The sequence below is a fragment of the Xenopus laevis genome, chromosome 3S (assembly GCF_017654675.1).
Source record: "Xenopus laevis strain J_2021 chromosome 3S, Xenopus_laevis_v10.1, whole genome shotgun sequence".
In the NCBI taxonomy this organism is placed as follows: Eukaryota; Metazoa; Chordata; class Amphibia; order Anura; family Pipidae; genus Xenopus; species Xenopus laevis.
Genome location: NC_054376.1, coordinates 21381300 through 21407767, shown reverse-complemented (window position 1 = coordinate 21407767; position 26468 = coordinate 21381300). Strand labels below are relative to the sequence as shown.

At 40.8% G+C, this 26468-nt stretch overlaps 1 pseudogene; it reads right to left on the bottom strand.

Annotated features, from left to right (window-relative positions):
* LOC108712676 overlaps positions 1 to 21949 on the bottom strand; it is a 36704-nt pseudogene extending 14755 nt beyond the window's left edge.
* Positions 21950 to 26468: the final 4519 nt, after the last annotated feature.

The window sequence follows — 26468 nt, the reverse complement described above, 5'->3', positions numbered from 1 at the left end:
GTAAATATTCTACAATGGTTATAGGCAAAAAGATCCCCATAGGATTTTTTATATAGCACCATGACACCATGTTTTTGCTGGTCCAAAGTGTACCATGTGCCATTTTAAGCAAATGGCTAGTGATTTGAATCACTGGGGGGGATGCCTAGCAAGCTGGCACCCTCCAATTGGTTATAACTTCTCCCCTCGTATAACATTCTAAAGTGAACTATAATAGTACCTGGTTAATGGCAGTTTGCACAAAAACACCCCCAATGATCTCTGTCCTATACGCTATCTGAGACCTTCTCTCCCCAGAGGCAGCTGATCCAGAGGCAGCTGATCTGACTTCAGGCGCCATAGCAGGAGTAGACCTGGGGACCTGTAGATAAGCAAAAAGATAGGGGAAACCATCAGCCCATATCACCACCAATTATCAGTGTAACAATATTGTACTGCTGGGATATGGAATAACAGTGTATCATTTGTTTTGTAATTGTGGTTGTCTAGATGCAACTGCCATTTTGTTTTGTGAAACATTTGTAGTTCAGCAATAGCTAGAAAACCAATGATTAAACATCACTGCTGTTTGGTGTGTACCTTGAAAACCTTTCCAGGACATTCCAAATGAATGAGCGAGTGGCGTAAGTAACAATTATGGGACCCACATAGGGTAAACATTTTTGTCCTATGGGCCCAGTTGATTGGATGAGTGTATTTCAATTATTCACACATCTAGTCTATTTGCATACCCCCTATTTAATTGACTGGCCATTTGGTCCCCTTTATGTCAGACCTATGTCCCAACAGGCATTTTGTTCCTTACTATAAGTAGTGTCCTGGATCACTATAGTGAGTTACTTTTGATGCTGATAAGAAGCAGCATGGGAAGCCATGGACCTGTTATTAATATGTAAATTCATTTCTGGAATGATAAGAACAAGACTACAGCTACTTTTGGCTCTACCTACTGGCAATCAGCTAGTAGTTCACAAGGTTACTAGTAGGGTTGCTCAAAGCACCAAGTAATGCAGCACTGGCTTTCACCCACATTTCATTTTATGTCATGTGAAGAAGAATTGTTGAAGAGGGGCATGATATAAGACGCTGACACATTTAGGGGTCCGTTTACTAAAGTGCATTAAAAATATTCGCACAATATATAGACAGAATTTTCGCCAAATATGTTATCGCCAGTTTACTAACCTGCGGTAAATATAAATTTGCAAATTTTTTTGCGCAAGAATAATTGTTCGCCAGTTATCGCATTCGCTGAAAATAACGCTACGTACACATTAACGCATGGTTTACTAAACAGCGAAATGTGCTGAAGACAAAATTAACGCCAGAATATTCGCAAACTTTTACCGCCACCTATGTAGTGGCGTAAAAGTATTTTTTTCGCCAGAAAATTCTCAAGGGGCAGGAAATATCCCATAATACTGTTTTTTTTTACACATCATTCTTTGCTGACAGGAGAGAGATCTGTAGCTATTGCTGACAGGATGTTTTGGCTTCTGCTTCTATCTGTTGCAACAGCAGCAGTTTCAGCTCAGAGGTGTATTATTGGCAGCGGGCATCACAGTCCAAGGATTCGTCAGCCTCTACACTTTTTTGGTTTCATTGTGATTGGCTACATTAAACTGTGCATTTCTATGAAGCAAAGAGATTGACTGGTATCATTTCTTGTTCCTATGATTCTATTGGCAGAAGGGTTTATATTATGCAGACATGTTTGATTGGTGTTACTCTGGTGATGTTGTTGGATGGTATAATCATCAGTCAATAAAGTTTATGAGTTTTGAAGATGCATTTCTGGCCATAAATGTCACAGTAAAAATTGCCATAATAACCGCCATAAAACAAGACTATTTTATAGCATAAATATTCGCAAAAACGTAATTTTTCGCCAGAAAATTCGCAACTCGCTAAAATTACCGCTAACGTAAGCTGGTTCCTTAACGTAGTTCCCACAAGTGATCGCAATGACTTCTGAGCGCATCGCTGTTTAGTATACTTAGTCGCTGTGAATATTCTGGCGTAAAAATATTCTCAGCGATAACATGCGGAAACTTAAAGTCAGATTTACCGCACTTTAGTAAACGGACCCCTTAGAGCCCAGTGTTCGCTGGAGGCAAATTGTAAAACAGCCCATTTGGCTTTATCAGCTCCTTTTAAACAAAGATTAGTTCATCTCAAATGACTAATTTGACAGTAGTTGCACAATCCTGGATCAGGTCCTAATTCACACAGTATAATTAGCAGTATGATATGTATGATAATGTAAGGCACACAGGACCTAATGCCCTGTCTGTCTACCACCCACGCACCAGAATCCGTTTAATTTTCAGTTGTAAGGATCAAAGTTCCCATTCAGACACGGAATCTTTATCTTCTCAATAGCTCTGCTTGAAGGTGTTGTAAGTTAAGTTAAAAAATGGTGTGTGCTATATAGAGATAATCTCTGATTGTGAACCTCTGTGTGGAGCAGAAATATATACACAAAGGCATGTAGAACCTGTAACATCTTTTTAAGCAGTGATTAGTGATGTCTTTGGTGATAATTAATCATTATGGCAGAAGGGGAACGTGCCTTGGGCGCAATTAGTTGCTGTTGATAGAGTGGTGGGGATTGGAAGGAGCAACAAGAGGGTAGAAGGGACTAGGCAGTACACTGGTTATTGTATCATGGACCGCACCAACACGAGTTTCTTTTCTTTAAAATCAGACCGCCATCTGTCTTTTATCAAGCCACCAAGGGGGCACTGGGCCAAGTAGTAAAAAAAATATATACATGTGATGCAGCTGGTATGTAGTTTGAAAAAGTTTACCTAAGCAGAACATATGGGGGGGGGGGATGAAGCATGAGCTAACTTGTTTCCATAACGGAAAGGCAAGTTAGTAAACATGATTGTTTTCTGCATTTTGTACTAGATAATCTTAATCCATAATCCAGAGGCAAGTAATAAATCATACTACATGAAAGTCTGCCTGCTATGACTGCACCCCTTGTGTAAACTTTAAAAAGTATCAGGACTGAGATTAACTGACCCCTGCATTGTGTAAACCACAAATTCAGACTGTAAAAACCTGCATTGTTCACACCTGTAACACTTCTATTGTTCACAACTGCAAATCCCTGTACTGCTCAGACCCAAGATGTAATTTTTCACCTGTTCACAACTCATATAAACTGCTGGAGGGGTACCATCATTTCATCACTGTATGTAGTATGAAATGTCAATCTTAGAGTCCTGATAGGTTTCCCTGTCTCCTGCTCTATTCTGCCTTCCCTATGCTCCCTGTGTGCCATCCACTGCCTGCCCTATGCTCCCTGTGTGTGCCATACCCTGCTTGCCCTATGCTCCCTGTGTGTGCCATACTCTGTCTGTGTGTGCCATACTCTGCCTGCCCTATGCTCCCTGTGTGTGCCATACTCTGCCTACCCTATGCTCCCTGTGTGTGCCATACTCTGCCTGCCCTATGCTCCCTGTGTGTGCCATACTCTGCTTTCCCTATGCTGTGGGTGTGTGTGCCATACTCTGCCTTCCCTATGCTCCCTGTGTGCCATACTCTGCCTGTTTGTGCCATACTCTGCCTGCCCTATGCTCCCTGTGTGTGCCATACTCTGCCTACCCTATGCTCCCTGTGTGTGCCATACTCTGCCTGCCCTATGCTCCCTGTGTGTGCCATACTCTGCTTTCCCTATGCTGTGGGTGTGTGTGCCATACTCTGCCTTCCCTATGCTCCCTGTGTGCCATACTCTGCCTGTTTGTGCCATACTCTGCCTGTCCTATGCTCCCTGTGTGTGTCATACTCTACCTGCCCTATGCTCTCTGTGTGTGCCATAATCTGCCTGCCCTATACTCCCTGTGTGTGCCATTCTCTGCTTTCCCTATGCTCTCTGTGTGTGCCATACTCTGCCTGCCCTATGCTCTCTGTGTGTGCCATACTCTGCCTGCCCTATGCTCCATGTGTGTGCCATACTCTGCTTTCCCTATGCTCCCTGTGTGTACCATACTCTACTTTCCCTATTTTCCCTGTGTGTGCCATACTCTGCCTGCCCTATGCTCCGTGTGTTTGCCATACTCTGCCTGACCTGTTCCCCCTGTGTGTGCCATAATTTTTCTGCCTACCCTATGCCCCTGTGTGTGCCATATTTTGCCTTCACTATTCTCCCTGTTTGTGTCATACTCTGTCTGCCCTATGCCCATGTGTGCCATACTCTGCCTGCCAAATTCTCCCTGCGTGTGCCATACTCTGCCTGCCCTATGCTGCCTGTGTGTGCTATACTCTGCCTGCCCTATTCTCCCTGTGTTTGCCATACTTTGCCTGACCTATGCTCCCTATGTGTGCCTGTGGTATGTGAGCCTTGTAGAGTTTGTTCTTGGGGTTTTGTTAGCATTTGGAAATTGTTGTAAGGGATGTTTAATCATGTGCTTGGGTGCAATGTTATCCACAGAGGCATAATGATTTAAGGGCATGGGTGTCTGCAGAAGTTCCAAGTAATTATATATTTAATTCCCAACAACACAAAATATTTTTCTACATGTCTATACCCCAAGGCAAGCTTAATAAGTTGACTGCATTGTCACAAATAAATTCATCTTCAGTGGTATGCTACCCTATGTGTTTGTAGCTTACTTGCCCCCCCTGGAAAATTTTCTTCAAACACCCATGTTTAAGGGTATGTTTTGATAGGACCTTGATGATTTGTGTGCCCTACAGCATAAAGCTTTATGCAACATTCCCCTTTAAAAAGGCACACCTATTGAATATATTGCTCTTTTCGTCAAAGCTGGGAGAAGTGCATATAATGGGGACCTTCAGAGCACAGGTCTACACAATATATTTCCCATAAGGGAACCTATATAAAAGGATATGTTGGAAGTACAAACCCAGTAAGTGGATCTTCAAATCGCCCTTGCCCCTGGTACTGAAAGCTCACCAGTCATTATCGGTTCATTTACTCTTTTCTGCACCACAATTCTTCCAACATACAACTGATATCTGAGCACCACTAGATGCGTATCATTTCCTAATACCTATGCGTATAACTTCCTAATACCAATCTTTCATTATGACACTGGATTTTATTCAACATGGTCTGGCCAGTTTGAGCACCTCTAAATCCTCACCTGTACTGTAATGTGAGTAATGGCAGGGAGAAATGGTGCCTCTTTTAAGCTGTGGGTATAATAGCCTCTGGGCTAGCCTCACCATTCTGGGCTAGCTTGCGAGGGGACATGATTACACTTTACAAGTACATTAGAGGACATTATAGACAAATAGCAGGGGACCTTTTTTACCCATAAAGTGGATCACCATACCAGAGGCCACCCCTTTAGACTAGAAGAAAAGAAATTTCATTTAAAGTAACATAGGTGGTTCTTCACAGTCAGGACAGTGAGGTTGTGGAATGCACTGCTGGGTGATGTTGTGATGGCTGATTCAGTTAATGCCTTTAAGAATGGCTTGGATGATTTTTTGGACAGACATAATATCAAAGGCTATTGTGATACTAAACTCTATAGTATAGATATGGGTATATATAATTTATGTGAAAGTAGGGAGGGGTGTGTGTGGATGCTGGGTTTTCATTTGGAGGGGTTGAACTTGATGGACTTTGTCCTTTTTCAACCCGATTTAACTATGTAACTATGTAACTTCCTAGAGACCTTTATCCCACTGTTACTATAGGCACCATCTCTCCCTACTATACCTGATTCTTCACAGCCACAATCCCTTCCCAGAGACTATTATCCCACTGCTACTATAGGCACCATTTCTCCTACGAAAAAACATATCCCCTCAAGCTTATCATGGTCATCACCTAGGCCTCACCCATTTGAACATTCTTATTGGAACTATAAGAATTACATTACAGGTAGTTACGTACGAGATAGGTTCTATAGGTTTGTTCTTAAGTTGAATTTGTATGTAAGTTGAAACATACACATTTACTTATTAAATGCAACAAGACAGATGTTTGTCTTAAAGGGATACTGTCATGGGAAAAAAATTTTTTTCAAAATGAATCAGTTAATAGTGCTGCTCCAGCAGAATTCTTTCTCAAAAGAGCAAACAGATTTTTTTTATATTCAATTTTGAAATCTGACATGGGGCTAGACATTTTGTCAATTTCCCAGCTGCCCCAAGTCATGTGACTTGTGCTCTGATAAACTTCAATCACTCTTTACTGCTGTACTGCAAATTGGAGTGATATCACCCCCTCCCTCCCCCCCCAGCAGCCAAACAAAAGAACAATGGGAAGGTAAACAGATAGCAGCTCCCTAACACAAGATAACAGCTGCCTGGTAGATCTAAGAACAACACTCAGTAGTAAAAACCCATGTCTCACTGAGACACATTCAGTTACATTGAGAAGGAAAAACAGCAGCCTGCCAGAAAGCATTTCTCTCCTAAAGTGCAGGCACAAGTCACATGACCAGGGGCAGCTGGGAAATTGACAAAATGTCTAGCCCCATGTCAGATTTCAAAATTGAATATAAAAAAATCTGTTTGCTCTTTTGAGAAATGGATTTCAGTGCGGAATTCTGCTGGAGTAGCACTATTAACTGATGCATTTGAAAAAAACTTGTTTTCCGATGACAGGATCCCTTAAGATAGTATTTATTTTTACCTTTCTCCGCATATGTATTTTTACCTTTCTGTGCTCTGCAGTAGACAAACCATGCCAGAGGGGGTTGAGGCAGGTGGTTTGTTAAAGCTAAATGCTAATAAAGGCCAAGCAAACCACAGGACATTACTGTAATGTAAGTATGAGTTGTATGTAAGTTGGGTGTATGGGACTCCCTGTATTTTCATATAATATGTTCATCAGGCTCACCAATCCTTTGAAGTGGTCCTGTCTGATGTTTGAAGAAAGTACTTACAGTAATTTTGCTTGCTGAATTTAAGGCCTCAACCCATCCCAGCAGGTCATTTTGGTCACTGGCTTCTAAGAAATATCTCTGGGACAGTGCCTTTATAACTGATAAAACAGTAAAATAGTTTTAGTTTAGAAACACACACGCTAAGATTTCTAAATGTAAACTCAAAGCCATGGAATCTTTGACCTGTTTTACATGTGGGTTTATACATAAGGGGCAAAAAGAGAATTCTTTTGGGCAAATGGTTTATTGGGCTGGAACTGTATGAATATTACAAAATAAATTAAAGTAGAAGGGAATGCAAGGGTGATTGGCATTTTAAGCTGATATCCTACTCCAGTAAGGATCTTCAGATCCTTTCTCCCATCATGCTTTGGTACCCACCCTGTTTTGTTATATGCCTACAGTTCTCTGCCCACCATCTTCTTACTTGAATCAGTGAGCACCATGTGTTATAGACCAACTTAGCACATTCCAAGATTAAAATAGTGGTTCTAAAAGGGAGAGGCAAAGGGGGAGAAACCCCAGTGCCTGCAACTTGAAGGAGTAGCTAGTTTGACAAGGTTTATTTTAATCCAATACTGTATGGGGGATTTATAATAAGCAGGAGGAACTTGAGGTAAGCATGAATGGAAACAGCCGTGAAGATCATGGCAATTAAAATGGTTAAAGTTTTTTCAAGTATTTATACCAACCAAAGCAGAATTTCGCTTTTGCCTTTTGCTTCAAAGGTGCTATGTCAACCTTAAAAAGAAATAAATGTATTTAAAGCATTAAGTGATGGCTTAACAAATGTACAGCATTTGCAGTACAGGTATGGAATCTGTTATCTGTTATCCAGAAAGCTCAACATTACTATCTTCCGTAGTAAAGCTATCTTCCATAGACTCCATTTAATTAAATACATAAAATGTTTAAATAAACATTTTGTCTGTAATAATAAAACATTACCTTATACTTGATCCCAATTAATCCTTACTGGAGGCAGAACAATCCTATTGGGTTTAAATTATTTTTTAGTAGACTTAAGTTATGAAGATCCAAACTATGGAAAGAACCCTTATCTGGTAAAATCCAAGGTCCTGAGCATTCTGGATAACAGGTTCCATACATGTATATATAACTGTACATGATATTTATCCAGTTTGGACAGTGTTATTCAGTACACCCAATAGTCCCCATTTATCATTTGTTTCCTTCAAGCAGACCCTTTGTACAACCCTTAGCCCCTTTTCTCTTATTCCCACCATCTTCATGGTGTTCCATGTCTTTTCAGCATTACCATCCTAACCTACAGTAATTTGTACTTAGGAAGTACCGTGGAGCTAAGGGTATCTGGTCTTGTGTTACCCTCAACAACTTTAGGGTCCTTATTAATTGAAAAAACTTTAGGCTGTTTTTGTGGATAATAGCAGTGGCGGGAACTACCGGGGGAGCAGGGGGTGCGAGCGGGCCAGGGCCCGCACCCCCTCAGGGCCCCCTGGCAGCTCGCGCGCCACTGAAGTGCAGGCCGAAAATCGCGTACAGAGGGGGGCCCGGCTGCGCGTCCTGCACCAGGGCCCGCCCCCCTCTAGTAACGTTACTGGATAATAGACTGTGTACCTCGAGCCAGTGTCAGTCAGTGGATAATAAATAAAATAAAGTACGGTCTTGCCTAAAAAAAACAATATTAACTCAATGGATAAACTATAATTATCCCTGGTAAGGACATGCCTTGAGTATGCAAGGGCAGTTTTGGGCCCACTCCAAAAGAAACATATTAATAAGCTAGAAAGAATGCAGAGATGTGCAACAGAACTGTTCAATGGAATGGCCTCCATCATGAAATTAATAATAATGAAGCCCGCCAGCACAGAGCAATCAGGAATCACCTAGTTGTAATATTTGGGCACATTAGTGAAATGATCTGCCACTTGGTCTATACTGCTGCCTGTGTGCTAGTTCGTAGACACGTACTAGCATGTAGTGATGCACCGCTCTCAAATACTTCTTTAGGGCTGAAGGTGCAATAGACATACTGAAGTGCCAGTACAGTAAACTACGTGCCAGTAAGTGTCTATTGCTAACACCTTCAGCACACAGGCAGCAGTATAGACCAAGTGGCAGATCATTTCACTAATGTGCCCAAATATTACTGCTACGGCTAGGCAATTCCTTGTTTAAATGATGTTAATGGTTCAAAGAATGTCAGGCTGAATGGTCGGCCCCCACACATATTCATCTCACCAAATGTGGCCCTCACTGCAAAAAGTTTGGACACCCCTGAATTAGACTATGAACTATGTAACGGTGTAGCCAAGGCAGCAATATCTTATTTAGCACAAATTTTCAATACAAAGAATCTTGCCCAGTAACAAAAGATACAACGCATTTCTGAGACTCGCTCGTTTACTCATGACAGCATACGCTTGAATGCACAGCACAGAAGAACATTCCTATATAGCTTCTAGACATAGTTGGGATTACCATTTTTAAAGCAAACTGTGTATCAGCATGTCACAGGCAAACTTCCCAAAGAACACATCATGCTTGCCCATACATTCTCACTTCCTCAAGTAAACTTCCACTTTTCTACATAATTCAGATGAAATCCGTACTTAAGAGCAGAAATTATGTTCTACAATAAACACTCTTGATTGGTATTCCCCTGGGTCATTTACTGCGTTTAGAAAGATTCCCCTGCTTAAAAAAAACCCTTACCAGTCACATTGGAGTCATAATACCTAATTTCACTTTTGCTCCAAAGGGAGGATTTGAAGCCAAATGTCAAAACCATATTGGTCATGGTTTATGAAGCTGAATATAAATTATAATAAGTGATACCTGTTGGTAGCTCTTTTGGGACAAACCAACAGATATGGGGGATCCACAAAAAAAGTATTACTTTTCGCTGGAGCTCATGGCAAGCAATCAGCACTTGGCCAACTGCCAAAAGACTAAGAAAGGGAAATTCTGGCTGGTTGTAGTGTGTTATTGCTTCTGAGTAAAAGTGAATCATTTCACCTGAATAGTGAAAGATAATATTATGTGTCATGCAAGGCAGTGTTATTAGTGCATTTCCAAATGGCCTGAGTACAAGCCAATCAGCAGGCCCAACTACCGGTAGCTGCTCTCTTATCAAGCAATGCATTCCATACAACCATATGAGCCTTAGCCAATGCACACAATGGAATGAGGCTGCCAGGAAGGCATTACAGAGCATGTATATATAACTTTATTTGTTAAGTGCTCCTGTTTTGGAATCAATTATTTTGAAGGGTGATGGGGATTTAGGGTTTCCTCTGAGGCAGCATAGAGGGAGCACTGAACTCCATGGACTTAGCCTGAAATTCTGCTGTAAACACACTAACTGTACAGGTGGCATCTGCTCCTTACTGTGGTTGCATTTTGGCCTCAAATGCTTAATTATGCATTTCTGGGCCAAAATCGGGCCTGTGTGTGCACTGATAGGTGCAATAAGGAGTGTATTGGTGTTTTCTCTCTCTTCTACTCTTCTCTCTTTTCTACGTCTGTGCAAATTACTACAAAATTTCCAGCTCCTCTCCCTAGATTGCCTGAATTAGTGTCAGCTCTTCTCCCTATATTATAGTGTCTAGAGCTCTGCATTCTATATTGTACCTATATTAGGGTGTCAGCTCTTTAGCCATACTGTGCATGTATGAAAATGCCACGTAGAGTGGATTAGCAGAGGCTGCTTCTTACCTTAGATATGTATGTCAACTTCAGAGACCCAACTGCTCCCGTTCCATTGGGCAGGTTCTGTAAAATATAGAGTATTTCAGAGAGTTGTACTAGTTAGTGACGGTCGAATCTGACCCGTTTCACCAAAAATTTGCGAAATGGCAAAAAATTTCCCAAATGCAATGGCGACATTTTTTTTTAACGCACAACAATTTTTTTTCTATGGAACTCTTTTTGCAGCAAAACCTGGCAAAAAATTTAGCTCAACACTAGGACTAGCCCCTGATCCCCATTGTTTACTTAAAGGAGAAGGAAAGGTTAAAACTAAGTAAGCTTTATCAAAAAAATCTATATAAATACACAAGCAAACCCTCAAAGTAATGCTGCTCTGAGTCCTGTGTCAAAAGAAACAGCACATTTCTTTCATTCTATTGTGTACACATGGGATTCTCTATCAGACTTCCTGTTTTCAGCTTAAACCTCCAGGGCACGGGCTTGAGCATGCTCAGTTAGCTCCTATCCCCCTCCCCCCTCCCCTCACAGCAGTAATCTGAGCCCAGAGGTATGAGTGAGCATGGAGAGACGCAGGCAGGAAGTGATGTCACGCCAAGCTAATATGGCAGTTGCTATCTTAAAACACAGAGTTTCTAGAGCTGTTTACTCAGGTATGGTAATAGAATAAACAGAATATATGTAGCATTCTAGCTTGCACTATTGTGGCTAAGCTATTGGCAATAGCTCCGTAGCTTTCCTTCTCCTTTAACATACTGAGTTTTGCCTCCTCACCCATTTAACGCTAGACGCTTACTAATAAAGGAGAAAGATAAAGAAGGGTGTCATAAGAGTAGCATCACAGCTGCTGTAAATAAAACAACCCACTAAGCTCAGGGGTGCTTCGCCAATGAGGCGAGTTGAGGCTGTCGCCTCAGGCGGCAGCGCCCCACTAGGTACCAGGGGCAGCAAAAATGCTGCTCCTGGTACTTTAAGAGCGAATTTCTGGGGAAGGGTGGGCAGCAGCAACTGCTGCTGCCTCAGGCGGCGGAGGGGCCAGGATCGCCCCTGACTAAGCTCTATATAAAAGTGATATTCTTTTGTAAAAAATGGAATAATTAAAAAGGGTCTAGTAACACAACACAGTATCCCTTTCTTTAAAATAGGACTGGCTAACTTGCTTCTATAAACCATTTCCAAGAAAGAGGTATTTGCTGCTTTGTGTTTACCTATGAATAGACCTAAAATTGGGATTTTTTCATTTATCCTATATGTCTCCTTTAAGAATATAAATAGTCAACCCAAATATCAAGCAGTCCTTGAAGGTCTAGTTGACCTTCAAGCTGAGCTTTCTAGGAAAGCAATGGCCGGTCTCCCAAATTCCAGTGTCGGACTGGCACATTGGGATACGAGGAAAACTCCCGGGTTGGCCCAGGTGTCAGTGGGCCCTCTTGCTTCTAACCATTTGGCCTGTTTCATAGTCATTCCCTATTTCTTCATGGGAAAAATTGGCTTCATAATGGAAGAATATACAGTTAGGCCCATAAATCTTTGGACAGAGACAATTTTTTTCTAATTTTGGTTCTGTGCATTACCACAATGAATTTTAAATAAAACAACTCAGATGCAGTTGAACTCAGATGCAATTGAACTGCAGACTTTCAGCTTTAATTCAGTTGGTTGAACAAAATGATTGCATAAATATATGAGGAACTAAAGCCTTTTTTTTTTTAACACAATCACTTCATTTCAGGGGCTCAAAAGCAATAGGACAATTGACTCAAAGGCTATTTCATGGGCAGGAGTGGGCAATTCCTTCGTTATGTCATTATCAATGAAACAGATAAAAGCCCTGGAGTTGATTTGAGGGGGGGGGGTGCTTGTATGTGGAAGATTTTGCTGTGAACAGACAACATGCGGTCAAAAGGAGCTCTCCATGCAGGTGAAACAAGCCATCCTTAAGCTGCAAAAACAGAAAAAACCCAACCGAGAAATTGCTCAAATATTAGGAGTGGCAAAATGTACAGTTTAGTACATCCTGGGAAAGAAAGAAAGCACTTATGAACTCAGCAACGCAAAAAAACCTGGACGTCCACAGAAGACAATAGCGGTGGATGAACGGAGAATCATTTCCAGGGTGAAGAGAAACTCCTTCACAACAGCCAAATAAGTGAACAACACTCTCCAGGATCGATATCCAAGTCTACCATAAAGAGAAGACTGCATGAAAGTAAATACTGAGGATGCATTGCAAGGTGCAAGCCACTTATAAGCATCAAGAATAGAAAGGCTAGATTGGACTGCTAAAAAATATCTAAAAAGGCAGCACAGTTCTGGAAAAACATTCTTTAGACAGATGAAACCAAGATCAACCTCTACCAGAATGATGGAAATAAAAAAGTATGGAGAAGGCGTGGAACAGCTCATGATCCAAAGCATACCACATCATCTGGAAAACATGGCGGAGGCAGTGTGATGGAGGAATAATAGTTTGTAATGTGAGCCCACAGTCTAAGGTTTTCTAGTGGCCCCACGGTCTAAGGTTCTGGTGGGCCACTGGCATCCCAGTCCAAAACTGCCAAATTCTCCTGCTTTTCCTTTCCCTGCTTCAAGTGCCCCCCAGAGGGGCAGCCCCTAGTTTGGGAACCACTGTTATGAAGAGTAGAGAAAGCTAGCATAGGTTTATGTTACTGGTACTGCTAAGAGGGAGGTTCAGGGGGTGCTCCACCAATGAGACACTTGCCTCAGGTGGCAGCATCACCCAAAAATGCCAAAAACGCTCCTGGTAACTTTAAGAGCTGAGTTTCTGGTTTTCAAACTGGAAATTGTGCTCTCTGCACTAGCGACGTGGACCCCCCAACCCCCGTCCGGCGATGAAAAGGTGAATGCCATGGGGACAGGGGGGGATGGCAAAACGAAGGCCGCCTTGGGAGGCAAAAATGGGCAGGATAGCCCCTGGGAGGTTTGTTGTTTTATTTACCCCTTAGTAGGTAAGGAGTAATCAATTCAATTATGTTTCCCTGTCTCTGATCTTCATAAGATACTTTTTAAATGTGCAGCTGTTGGTCAAGCGCCCCACAACCTTCAAAGGCTTCACATCATCCTCAAGTGATTCATTTTAAACATTTACTATCTGTTTTCCCCAACTTAATGCAACCAGTGTGACAAATAAAGTCTCTGAAACCTATGATCCAGTTTTTTTTTTTGCTTGCAGATGACTCACTCACTCAAGATGCTGAGTAGGAGTAACAAGCAAAAGCACATCAAGCAAGTCAGATGGAATCATGAAATGCTAAATACACCATTATATCAGTAAAAAATTCTGCAGAATGCATTGTTTTTATATGAGATATGGGCTAAAAATAAAGCTGGCCATACATAACTAGATCCACATGTTTATCCAATTTAGGCACTCATCAGTGAGATAGCATGTGGTAAGGTAAGAAGGTATAGTTGGTTTAGTAGGGTGAGACAGTGAGATATCAGTACAATATGTAGACACTTTGGGGCAAATTCACTAAAGGGTGTATTTTCACCTGCATAGGCTACTCCCCACTTCACCAGGCATTAATTTACTATGACTAATCTAATTGACTAAAATACGAAGTTGCACCTCAGCAGCCAAACAATGACGATGTTTCGCTATCGTTAATTCGTCAGCGCAAGGATTTCATAGCGCACTTTCACTAATGTTTGTTTCTGCCTAGTCAAACTTCGTTAGTACTCTTACACTTTGAATAGGGCAGGTACATATAGGTCATATACATGTCTTTATTAGACATGTTGATGCAAATGCTTGAAGTGGCCACTTATTATTACAAATTTCCAAGGAAGCTAAATAAAGGCAAAACAGATCCTCTAATTGCCTAGACATGAGCCCACCCTAAAACAAATGTGGCATGCAGATATATATTAGCTGGAATGTTTTTTTTTATAAGGGACTGTTCGCCTAAAAAACAAGAGGACTGTTCAGCCATAAAGAATGATTACTATAAGTAAGTAGAGCGCTAGTTGCCAATAAAGAAGTCCAACCTGATAAGCTGTTACATTAAACACAGTCTATAACAACTAGTGCCTATGTTGTCTGGCATTAAACCACTAACTGGGCATATTGCTGTTACTGATGTCCAATGCCCATCTCACTAAGGTGCAAGGGAGCCTTTACACTTAATTGAATAGATCTTAAATACAGGGTTTTCTTTGCACGTGGAAAATTCTAAGCAATTGACATGAAAGAGAATACCTATGCACTGGCCTTATGACACCCATGATTACTTAGATCTAACATGAATGCTATTGATCTGTTTTAGCATGGCCTAAGCCTAGTGTTAAATTCTGGCATCCAAAAATATTTTGAAATATTTGCATTAATACCTCAGTGGGAGTTGCCATCACCTACAGTTTTCTTTGTATAACTGGTGCTATTGTGCTTCCAGTTGATGAAGAATTTCTCAGTTGAAGTCAATGATATGGCATCCCCCACTCTAGGATAATTCTATACACATAAGACTTATATTTTTATAAACCAATGTCTTTATTATCAAAAATTATATAGACAATATGTTCTGCTTATAAAGTCTGGTCACGGTATCTTGGAATAGCAGTAGATATCTCTACAGAGTTACAAATTATTGGGGAGCTACAAAACATACCTGAGGATTATCCATGTACCATAGAAGGTAATTTGCTTGAGTGTCCAGGATGAAATATCTACGTAGAAACCGCCCTCTTCCTTCATCTTCAATATCCAGAAACCCGCAGGTTCGGTTCTGCCTATCCACATAAGGCATACCTTCTACTACCAAAGGCATCAATACACTTTTCAGGTCAGGCTAAATCATCAGTAGTGGTGTGTGGGATCATCCTGTGGGAAGTTATTTGATGAAATGCCCTTTAATTGTTGGCTAGCATCCTTCTTAAAACACCCCACAATCAGCACATTCCAAATAGGCAGCACATTCCAAATGAAAATGGAAGTCTGAAGTCTTCTGTAGACAGTTTGTACTCCGGGGGTACAAAATCTCACTTCTGCCCCACCTAACCATTGTAATATCAAATGAGGAGGCCAGGCTGTACTGTAGGAATTCACTGGATGAACGGTGCTTCCCCAAGGCTATTAGAAAATAAAGGGTCAATTTGTGTCCCAATCAGTATCCATTACACCATTGCAGGTGAACTGGGTACTGATTTGGACACAATCTGAACTTTCATTCTCTATAAGTTTTGGGAATGCACCAAATAAGTATATTCTTTACCACCTTATTTGACCAGGTGGTAACAAAAATGATCATTTATTAAAAATCGACTTATAGTTTCCTGAGAGCTACCATAACCCTGAAACTGTTGGGAAGCCAAGCGTGTATGGCAGTCCTAGAGGGGAGCAGACCAATAAGTGGCTTCAGTTTTATATTTCTTATTTATGTCATATTCCGGATGTTTAGGTGAGTCCTAAAATGGTACTACTGTGGTGCCCAATAACTGCTAGTGATGTCATCATGTAAACATAGAATCAAGAAGACTCGCAATGCCCTGTAGCCATAACCCAGTGAGGTCATTAAGTTTACATTTTCAAAATGTTATTCACTGTATGGGATCTGTTATCCGGAAACCCGATTTCCAGAAAGCTCCGAATTATGGAAAGGCCATCTCCCATAGACTCCATTATAATCAAATAATCCAAGTTTTAAAAAATTATTTCCTTTTTCTCTGTAATAATAAAACAGTAGCTTGTATTTGATCCCGATTCTCAACTAAGATATAATTAATCCTTATTGGAGGTAAAACAGTCCTATTGGGTTTATTCATGTTTACATGATTTTCTAGTAGACTTAAGGTATGAAGATCCAAATTATGGAAAGACCCGTTATCCGGGAAACCCAAGGTCCCGAGCATTCTGGATAACAGGTCCCATACCTGTAGTTTAGAATTCAGGTTGCAGCTCAGCAGTAAAAAGTTACATGAGTACAAGTCATATGACTGGGGGCACCTGGGAAACTGAAAACCTGTCTAACCCCATGTCAGATTTCAAAATTAAATATACATGGCTATGCTTTTGAAAAAGGGATTTCAGTGTAGGATTCTGTTGGAGCAGCACTATTAACATATCCATTTTGGAAAAAAGTGTTTTCTCCTGACAGAATATCTTTAAATGAAATTGCCACTGTATTTAAGCTGCCATGCATGCAAGCAGTATTATACACGAACAATTAGACCGTATTTAACTTGTCCCATGTTCTGGGGTGTTATACATGAAACTGATACTGTATTTATAAAACTATGTTTTCTGAGGGAATTGGAATTGAATTTATCATGCCATATGTTATGGGATCATTGGATGCATTATATATGAAATTGGCACTGCATTTGTCTTGCCACATGTCCTGGGGTCATTATATATGAAAATCTCACTGCGTATGTCTTGCCACATGTTCTGGGGGCATTATATATGAAAATGGCACTGCGTTTGTCTTGCCACATGTTCTTCGGGCATCATATTTGAAAATAGCACTGCATTTGTCTTGCCACATGTCCTGGGGTCATTATATTTGAAAATGGCACTGCATTTGTCTTGCCACATGTTCTGGGGGCATTATATATGAAAATGGCTCTGCATGTATCCTGGAAATTATTCTGGGATGTATGCAGGCCCGGATTTGTGGAGAGGCCACCTATGCCCGGGCCTAGGGCGGCAGGATTTTAGGGGGCGGCATGCTGCCCAACCACACCCACATTGTTTCAGAAACACTGGGGATGCGTAGGAGATACGATATTTTTTTTAATTTCCTGTGCATCAATCCCCATTGCTCCAGTCCCAATGATGAAAATTTGAGCAAATAATAAAGAGGGGACAGGGGCGACGAACGACATCGGGCCTTGGGGCGCCCAATATGTAAATCCGGCCCTGGATGTATGACACTTTCTGTGAATACAAGGCACTCGTTGTGCCCCAGAACTAATGCAGATTTGTTGACAAAATAATAATGCGCATGAATATTTATAGTAGCAAGACCAGGAGAGTGACATTACAGTGATACTTTCATGACAATGAAAATCTGAACTGTTCTAGAGGGCCGTAGTTCTCTGTGTAACGACTGAAATTCAGTTTGCTTTTTATAAAATGTATGCACTTTCACAGCTGAACATTTCAAATGTGTGTTTCCTATCCCCGGCTGCACCTGATTGTATAAGTCTTGCTAGGTTCAATAAAGAAGAGTGTAGGGGGCCCTCCGGTGGAATTAAAGGGCAAGTACACGAATTTTCCAACTTTGAAGAAAATTAACTTTTATTCACATGGATCACAATGTACTCACACAGTGCACTTCAGGACATCACCAGGGACACATTCAGGATTTACAAGAAGCCTCCAAGTTTGCCAGGATCCACGAACCCAAATAAGGTCTGTTGCACCACCTAGTCGGTCAGGCAGTCCGTCACACGACCTGCGACCCTCCACCTCGCCCTGACCTAGGACTTTAACTGTGTGCCACCTCCCTCCTTCAGCCAGGCCGACACCGCTTCAGTGCCTCACTGACCTTTCCGGGTAGGACTTTTTCTTTGACCTTCTCCTTGGGTTGTCCGCTAGACCCTGCCTAAGCACTTGGTCCCTCACTGTGGCTGAACCACGGCTTCTAAGCCTCTAATGCTCCTCGTTGGGGTAACAACTACCCGTTCTTACTTAGCTATCGTTAGCTAGCTTAAGTACCTAGTACTTTTACTTATATGTCCTTAGCACTATCTACTTCTAGACTCCACGACATCCAACTCTCAACAACACCCTGGGTGTGTCTCCCCTTTAAATACCTTCTTCAATTAAACACTACCCTGACACTTACTGTGCATGTGCTGCTCTTAACTCTGTGCATGTGCTTTCCCTCTAGCATTAACTACCCACTAGCTAAACATGTGTTTCCCCAACTCTTGTGCATGTGCCTATCATTCCTTAGCACATGAACCATTCCAACTGTAATACAATACTGCCATCTAGTGGCCACATTTACACATTACATGAAGATTTTCAAACACAATTAAATCACATACACATTTAACATTTCACATTCATACAACTTACATAACTTACATACAATTTTACATACATCACTCGAACACCCTCTTACAAGAGATGTATATCAACATAAGCCTCTCCTACATTATACAAGGTATCTGGCATAAGTGTGTGAGCACGATCATTTCACCATGTCTCATACTTACTGCAATGTGGGGAGGCAGTCTGGGATATTTACTTTTGCTTTCTCCAACTGACTTTTCTCAGGCAAATTGTGCAACATTAACCTTAGATATGACTTGAAGAGCTACCATGATTCACATACTAAATGAATCAAATGCCTTCTATTATCAATGGAGTCTAAAGGGAGGAATTGAGTGACACATGCAGGAACTCAACACCTGGAATGATGATCCCTATGTTATTATATTCTTGTCTTAGGAAGCCATCCTGCATTGGATAAACCTATGACTTACTGAAAACCCAATGTTAAAGGAACTGTTCCATATACAGGTATGGGACCTGTTATTCAGAATGCTTGGGACCTGGGGTTTTCTGGATAACGGATCTTTCTGTAATTTGCATCTTCATGCCTTAAGTCTACAAAAAAATTATGTAAACAGTAAATAAAACCAATAGCTGGTTTTGCTTCCAATACGGATTGATTATATCTTAGTTGGGATGAAGTACAAGGTACTGTTTTATTATTACAGAGATAAAGGAAGTATTCTTTTAAAATTTTGATTAGTTGATTATAATGGAGTCTATGGGAGACAGCCTTTCCATAATTTGGAGCTTTCTGGATAACAGGTTTCCAGAGAACGAATCCCATACCTTTACATGATTATTCGATCTGTAAGCTGTTTCTCAAGGGCTGCAAAGAGCCGCCTATAGGCTCTCTGTTACAGAACCCTGCAGTCATGAAATACTGTCCTTCATTGCTACATAGACAAAATATGTCAGTGACCTCTTCCCACTGAGTGTAACTGGATATATGCACATACAATGCTTCAAGTTTTCAACCCCTCTACTGCTCAAGATTACAGGGTTATAATGAAATAACCCATGGGAAAGCACCCCAGACAATTTAAAATAAATTCTTGCCAGGCCCAGCCAACATTACAAGTCCAGAACTGTACCTGAAGAAAAGCTTTCATGAAATCTGAAAAAACAGGGATCTCCTATAGATACAGTATGTTATTGTGCAGACATGTTCAGTCTGTCCTGCTAATCTGCACAGGTCATATAGATTGGTCAAATGGCAGAAATGTAGCTCTGTATTTGACTATTTGGATAATGTGCCGTCAAGACATGCCTCAACATTATACAGTGATCCAGTAGAGCCAGTCTGATATAGTTAGGAGATCATTCAACACTGGATACTAATACGTATTTGTAAAAGCATGTCTGGAAAGTCTACTGGGGAGCATCACCTGGAGAGAAATCCATCAGGTACAGGGGAACTAATGCAGGAACCTATAAAGATATCTGCATTCCCTTATACTAAATCCAATCATTGTCCAAGTCTCTTCTTATAATCTGAAGGGAATGACTTTATAAAGTCATTCCCTTCAGATTATAAGAAGAGACCTGGACAATGATTGGATTTAGTATAAGGGAATTTATATAATATTTATATACACATTATCTATGATGTATAATGCACATCTACACCTGTCCTGCTAGTCTGCAAGGAATGACCTTGCACCTGATATGAAATCCCATCATAGTCTAAGCCTGTCCTTATAAAAATGTTGCCTGAGCTTGTGCTAATTATGTATGTAGATCACTCAACAATAAATAAAAATCAGCAACTGTCTAAACCTGTCCTTGTTATACTCAGGGTGTTGCTTTTAATTTGACAGTAACCTGGCACTGTTTGTGTCTGTATGGAGGTCAATGAAGACTGTATGATTAGTCAGCACTCTTGGGTCCTACAGAGGCTAAATAAGTTGCTGTCATATAATTGGAGGGTGATTTTTATATTTGGGGTAGGGGGCTAAAGGAGTTGTGCACCCTTAGATTAACTTTTAATATGATTTAGAGAGTGGTATTCTGCAGTTGATCTTTATTTTTTATTTGTGGTTTTTGAGTTATTTAACTTTTCCAGCAGCTCTCCAGTTTGCAATTTCAGCAACTTAACCTAGCAACCATGCACTGATTTGAATAAGGCACATGAATATGAATAGGAGAGGCCTAAATAGAAAGTTGTGTAAGAAAAAAAGTCAACAACAATAGATTTGTAGCCTTATAGAGCAGTTGTTTTTTGATATGTGTCAGTGACCCCCCCTCTCATTTGAAAGCTGGAAAGAGAAGGTAAATAATTAAAAAACTATACTCATTGTGAAGAACCACCTACGTTGCTTCAAATGAAAGTTCTTTTCTTCTAGTCTGAAGGGGTGGCCTCAGGTGTGGTGATTCTCTTTATGGGTAAAAAGGTCCTCTGCTATTTGTCTATAATGCCATCTAATCAGTGTAATCATGTCCCCTCGCAATCGCCTTTTTTCTCCGAGAAAAGAACCCCAACCTTGACAGTCTATCCTCATAATATAAGTCTTCAGTGGCAGGATAAATAAAGTCCCATTTACATTTAGGATGCCCCCTGATCACATAGTAGTATAAATATGGTAATAAGATTATGTATGATAACCCCAGAATACATGTTGGTCTAAATGTAGTTCCAACTCCATGAATAAAATCTCCATCCTATTTGTTGTAGTAAATGCTGTTGGGTTGGGGGAGGCCATGCTTTGCCCCAAGCGACAGAGATTTTTTTTCCCATGAAACTTCACATCCTACAAGCTGCAGATGTCTGGAGGTCTGTAGTAGCAATTAGAAACATAAGAGAAAAGTCCTACCTTAATATTCTGCTTGACGTTAAATTCACCATTTTACCTTAGCAACTTCATTTGCCAGAAATGTGGGGCTAATTATAGACTGCAAGTAATGTTACATTCTTTGTGCGCTGAGATAACCTCTAGTCCCCTCTGAAGTGTGACTGCGGAGCATGATTTGAAGAGACTTTCTGCAGCACAAGATGTAAGTGTTGCTTCTGCTTTTGGACCCTCTTGTCTGAGCCACTCAAGACTCTCTCCCCCTCACAGTTCTTGCATAGGTCTCTCTCTGTCTCTGCACACTAAGAGAGTTCTTCTTCTGTTCTAGAACCCAAATGTCTCTGTTGTTCTCAAGTTCCTCTGTAGAGCCCACGTTTGTGGATCTCCTGATGCCACTGATTAACCCCAAATTGCTTGGCCCTTACTGTGCCAATGCACTGTTTTTCTTCTTTCCTTTAAGAGAGAGAACCCTCAGCTTCTCCCCTCTGCCTGTGTTTGTTTGTCAATTGCCTATTCTCTGAACCTTCCCCTGACAATCTCCAAGGCAGACACGCCTCAGACCCACCCCTATTCACACACACAAAAGCCACACACACACATGTGGGCAGGATTGTGCTGTTACAGTAAATCAGGAAGCAGAGCTGGGACAGTGATACATTAACTCCTAGGAAGCACACTGCAGCACCGGGTGCTTATTCCATGCCATGTCTCATGCCAGTCTTGGGCATTGCTAAGCTTTTGGCATATTCTAACAGGTTGGTAGGTGGATCAATAAATTGGGGTAGGTCCTACTGACAGATTCACATGTGCTAGTGACTGATGTGTCAGAAGAATACTGTACTGAAAACTGGGAGGAGGCTGAGGTTTAACAGTCATTGCTGTCAGGAATTTTTCTCATGGGATTTTTTTTAGCTTCGACTGCTATAAAACTCTGCCTACCAGGGCTGGAACTAGGGGTAGGCAGAGTAGGCACGTGCCTAGGGCGCAAAGCTGAGGGGGCGCCAGGCACATACCTGCTCTGTCGCCTACCCCATGTCTGGTCCTGTGTCTCCCTGACTGTCGCTGGTAGTTTCCGTTTAAATGCGTTTTACATAGTAAAATAGCGTGCTGGTGCGTAGTTTTGCGCATGCGCGATTGAACACACAGTAAGCCGGCGCTGTGGCCAGCCAGGTTGCCTAGGGCGCCTGGCCGGGTTGGCCCGGCTCTGCTGCCTTCTATTTCTATGCACCAATAATCACCAATCTGCTCTGTATAATGATGCTAAGTATCTCTATACACTGATAATGACCAGGCTGGAGACAAGATGATGTAATTTCAATATTTAAAAAGGGATTACGATCTCAGCCTGGCAATTATTGGCCAGTAAGTTTGGCATCTGTGGTGAGCAAATTATTCGAAGGCTTGTTAAGAGATCACATTCAAAATTTTGTCCTAGTGAATGGCATTATGAGCAGCAGTCAGCATGGCTTAATGAAGAATAGGTCATGTCAGACAAATTTGATTGCTTTTTATTATGAGGAAAGTAAGATGCTGGACAGTGGGGGGGGGGTAGTAGATGTGATCTATTTGGATTTTGCCAAATCGTTTGATACCGTGCCCCACAAACGAATGCTTTCTAAATTAAGGTCTGCTGGGCTTAATGGATTAATTTGCACATGGATAGGAAACTGGATACAGGAATAGGGTAGAGAGGGTGGTTGTTAATGGTACATTCTCTGCTTGGAGTAAGGTAAGGAGTAAGGATTAAGGAGTGGGGTCCCTCAGGGCTCGGTATTGGGTCCACTTTTATTTAACTTGTTTATTAATGACTTACGGGAGGGTATTTTAAGTAATGTGTCAGTGTTTGCAGATGACACAAAACTATACAGCCCAATTAATTTGGTTCTTTAGGTTACCAGAAGCGGCTTTTTGCTGCCCCTGGTAACTTGTTTCTCAACTCACCTCATGGCAGCAGTGCCCCTGCCTAGATATTAGGACCACTGACTGCAACAGACCGTAACCTCCAGTGGTGTAACTAGATGTTACTGGGCCTCATAAAATTGCTTATTAATTAGGGGGGGGGGCTTCATGGGCCCCCTATACCTCCCAGGTCCCTGCAGCTGCAGGGTCTACTTCCTCTGTAGTAATCTCATTCAGATGCCAGGATAGTTTTAGTAGCTTTAGCTGCCTGTCTCATACAGATCATCCTTCATTCAGCTAGATAGTGAGCTTGATATGATTCACAGTCAGAACTTCAGCAAGTAATTCCTAATTTCAAACCATTTCCCCTTAGCAGTTATGCAGAACAGTTTGATGTACAGCCAGTGTGTTCATTATTAGAGAGCTGTACTGGAATACCCATCATCACTATACAGTACTACAAACAAAATATATGCTATTTTACTATATATTACTATAGATACTTTTGTTTAAATAATCTGTAATAGTATGTAATGTGTTATCACTGTTTGTTCATAGGTAGGGGTGGCTTTGGGAAAGCTGGGGCAGACCTTCAAAAGAAGATATATAGCATCTCCCTCACATTTCAGAAGCCCAAGTAGGTGAGTGTTCTTAAATAAGAAGCAAACCCTTGCTAATAATATCCTCTGCTCCCCCCAGCCTAGGTGACAAATTTGGTAAATGCCCCTAACTCTTTACTTACCCCTCTGTGCAGATTCAGGGCATTGGAGTTCACAGGAACATGTTGAACAACAAATCCTAGCATTCTGTAACCCATGATTAGATGCTGTGTATTTCAGAATCTTGTGTTGGATCAAGGTAAAAAAGCACCCTACTACAACCACCTAATTGCTCCTGAGCCATGTTCTACAATCTGGATCTTGGACAGTAGCGTAACTGGATATTACTGGGCCCCATAACAAATTATTTCTCAGGCCCCTGAAATGTATAAAGGTTTACCTGTTTTACCAAGTTGTACTGGAAATGTATATGATTTAGGGCCTCATGGGGCCCCTATTCCTCCTGGCCCCCCCAGCAGGGTTTTCTTCTATAGTTACACCCATGATCTTGAAGGTAATCAGTATCACTAAGCAGGTTTGTTCATAGTCAAATTTAACAAATATTGACTACAGGGTAATTTACCATTAGTTATTCGTTAACCAAAAGATGTTGATACGGGAACGACTTTGGGATCATTAGAGGTTTAACGTGTGGATGTAGCAGACCACTGAGTAACCAGAGTAAGGTAATGATCAAGTTGATACAATTCTGTGAAACGATATATTTATATCGCTTTCCATGTGCTAATCTCCCATGTTCCCCTATGTCATGTTTTAGTCTTTCTCTGCTTTCATTATAGCATTCATCCATTATTGTAATTAAAGAAATCCTGGCCCCGTTATTCATCTTTAGATCCCCAGAGCATTATTCAGATGTATTTGTTCTTCCCTATACTAACTTACCTCTGCTATTACTTTATCCACTCTCGCAAATCTCTTAAAATATGACCAACAGTTCCCTAGATCCAAAACGATCTGAATTTAAACAGAAAAGATATATATATATGAAAAATGCATCCTATGCTATTCTGTATGGTACTTATTTCTGGAATTCCAGTACATGTTAATAATAATAATAATAATAATATAAGCTTCATCACACTTTTCAAAAATCAACAGATTTATTAGAGCTCACTCAAATAACTGATTCCAGTACAAATAACTGCCTTTTGCACAAATCCTGCATGTAAAGAGACTTGATGTCTGGTGAATTTAATAGCATGAGCTTAAATACATCTTCTGGACAAAATGTGCCCCCCTATAAGATATCTAACCGTCAATGAATATCTGACACCCAACTCCTGCATGAAGACATAAACAGATGCTGAGAGGGATAGGGAAGATAAACTTGATTATTTCAGAAACGGTACAGAATTTTTAAGTGGTTGTATTTAGAAAGCTTATTTCAGTATGCTGAAGCTTATATTAAATTTTCATTTTTACGATAGTTTCCCTTTAAAGAATGGAGGCCCCTACCCCTTAAATATGGTCCTACAGGAATCTTATCATAATACATCATATGGTGGAGTTCAAAGAACCATGAAGGTGGTGGATGGAGCTAAACTGTTGCATGGTCAGCTTTGACCTGCATCTCCAACTTCCAAAGACACAAAGGCCAATAAATGTCCATTTTGCTAGTTGAGTCCTTTACTTTTTTCATTTATTGATACTTACCATGCAAGATTTATTGAGACGTATGTTTTAAGGTGGATTTTACACCAGCAGAGTAACTTCTTAAACCACCCTTAAGGGTACACTGTAATAGAAACAGTCAGTCTGTCAATAGTGGTGTTGGTGATAGGTCTAAAATAGCTTGTGCTTGTTTTTTGGCTGAAAACCACCTGCACCTCCAGTTCAAGATAAAGAAATGAAGTCTGAGAAATGGTGGAACCCTGAGAATCTACCTTGTGCAGAATAAGGTCACCATCTCTGTCCATTGTTTAAGCTTCAGCCTTCACCGATTGTAGAGCTCAGACAATCTACCTTGCTAAATGTAAATACACATCAACAAGGCTATAGTACTTTTTCTGGGGGATGTTAGTATTAATATACATGTGCACTTAACAGTTGAAGGCAGGTGTAAATTTTTAGCATATTTTTAACAGGAAATAAAAGTTAAAAGCATGTATAATGACTTTCTCAGTGGTAGTGAAACACAGATTTTTTTGTATTTATTAAAGCTTTACAGAAAAAAAAAACATATGATAGAATGTATTTCTCACATTTGTTCAAAAGGGCAAGAATAAAAAGAAAGAAAAAATTTTGACATACATTCTCAGCTTGATTATTTTTGTTTTTTTTATGCAGTTAAATAACGTATGATCATATTCAAATATGATAAGAACTATATAGTGGGAAGGGGAAGAGAAAACGGGGGGGGGGGGGGGGGGAGGGAGTTTGGTGGTTGAAACTTTATATCTGTCTATGTAGTAAGCCTTCTCGAAATAGTCAAATATTCCACACTTCTTCGAATTTATGTAATCTATTGTTCATTAGGGCAGTTAGTTTCTCCATTTCGATAGTCCACCACATCTTATTTCGTATTTCCTGCATCGTTGGAGGGGGACCTTTCCATTTTTTAGCTATCAAG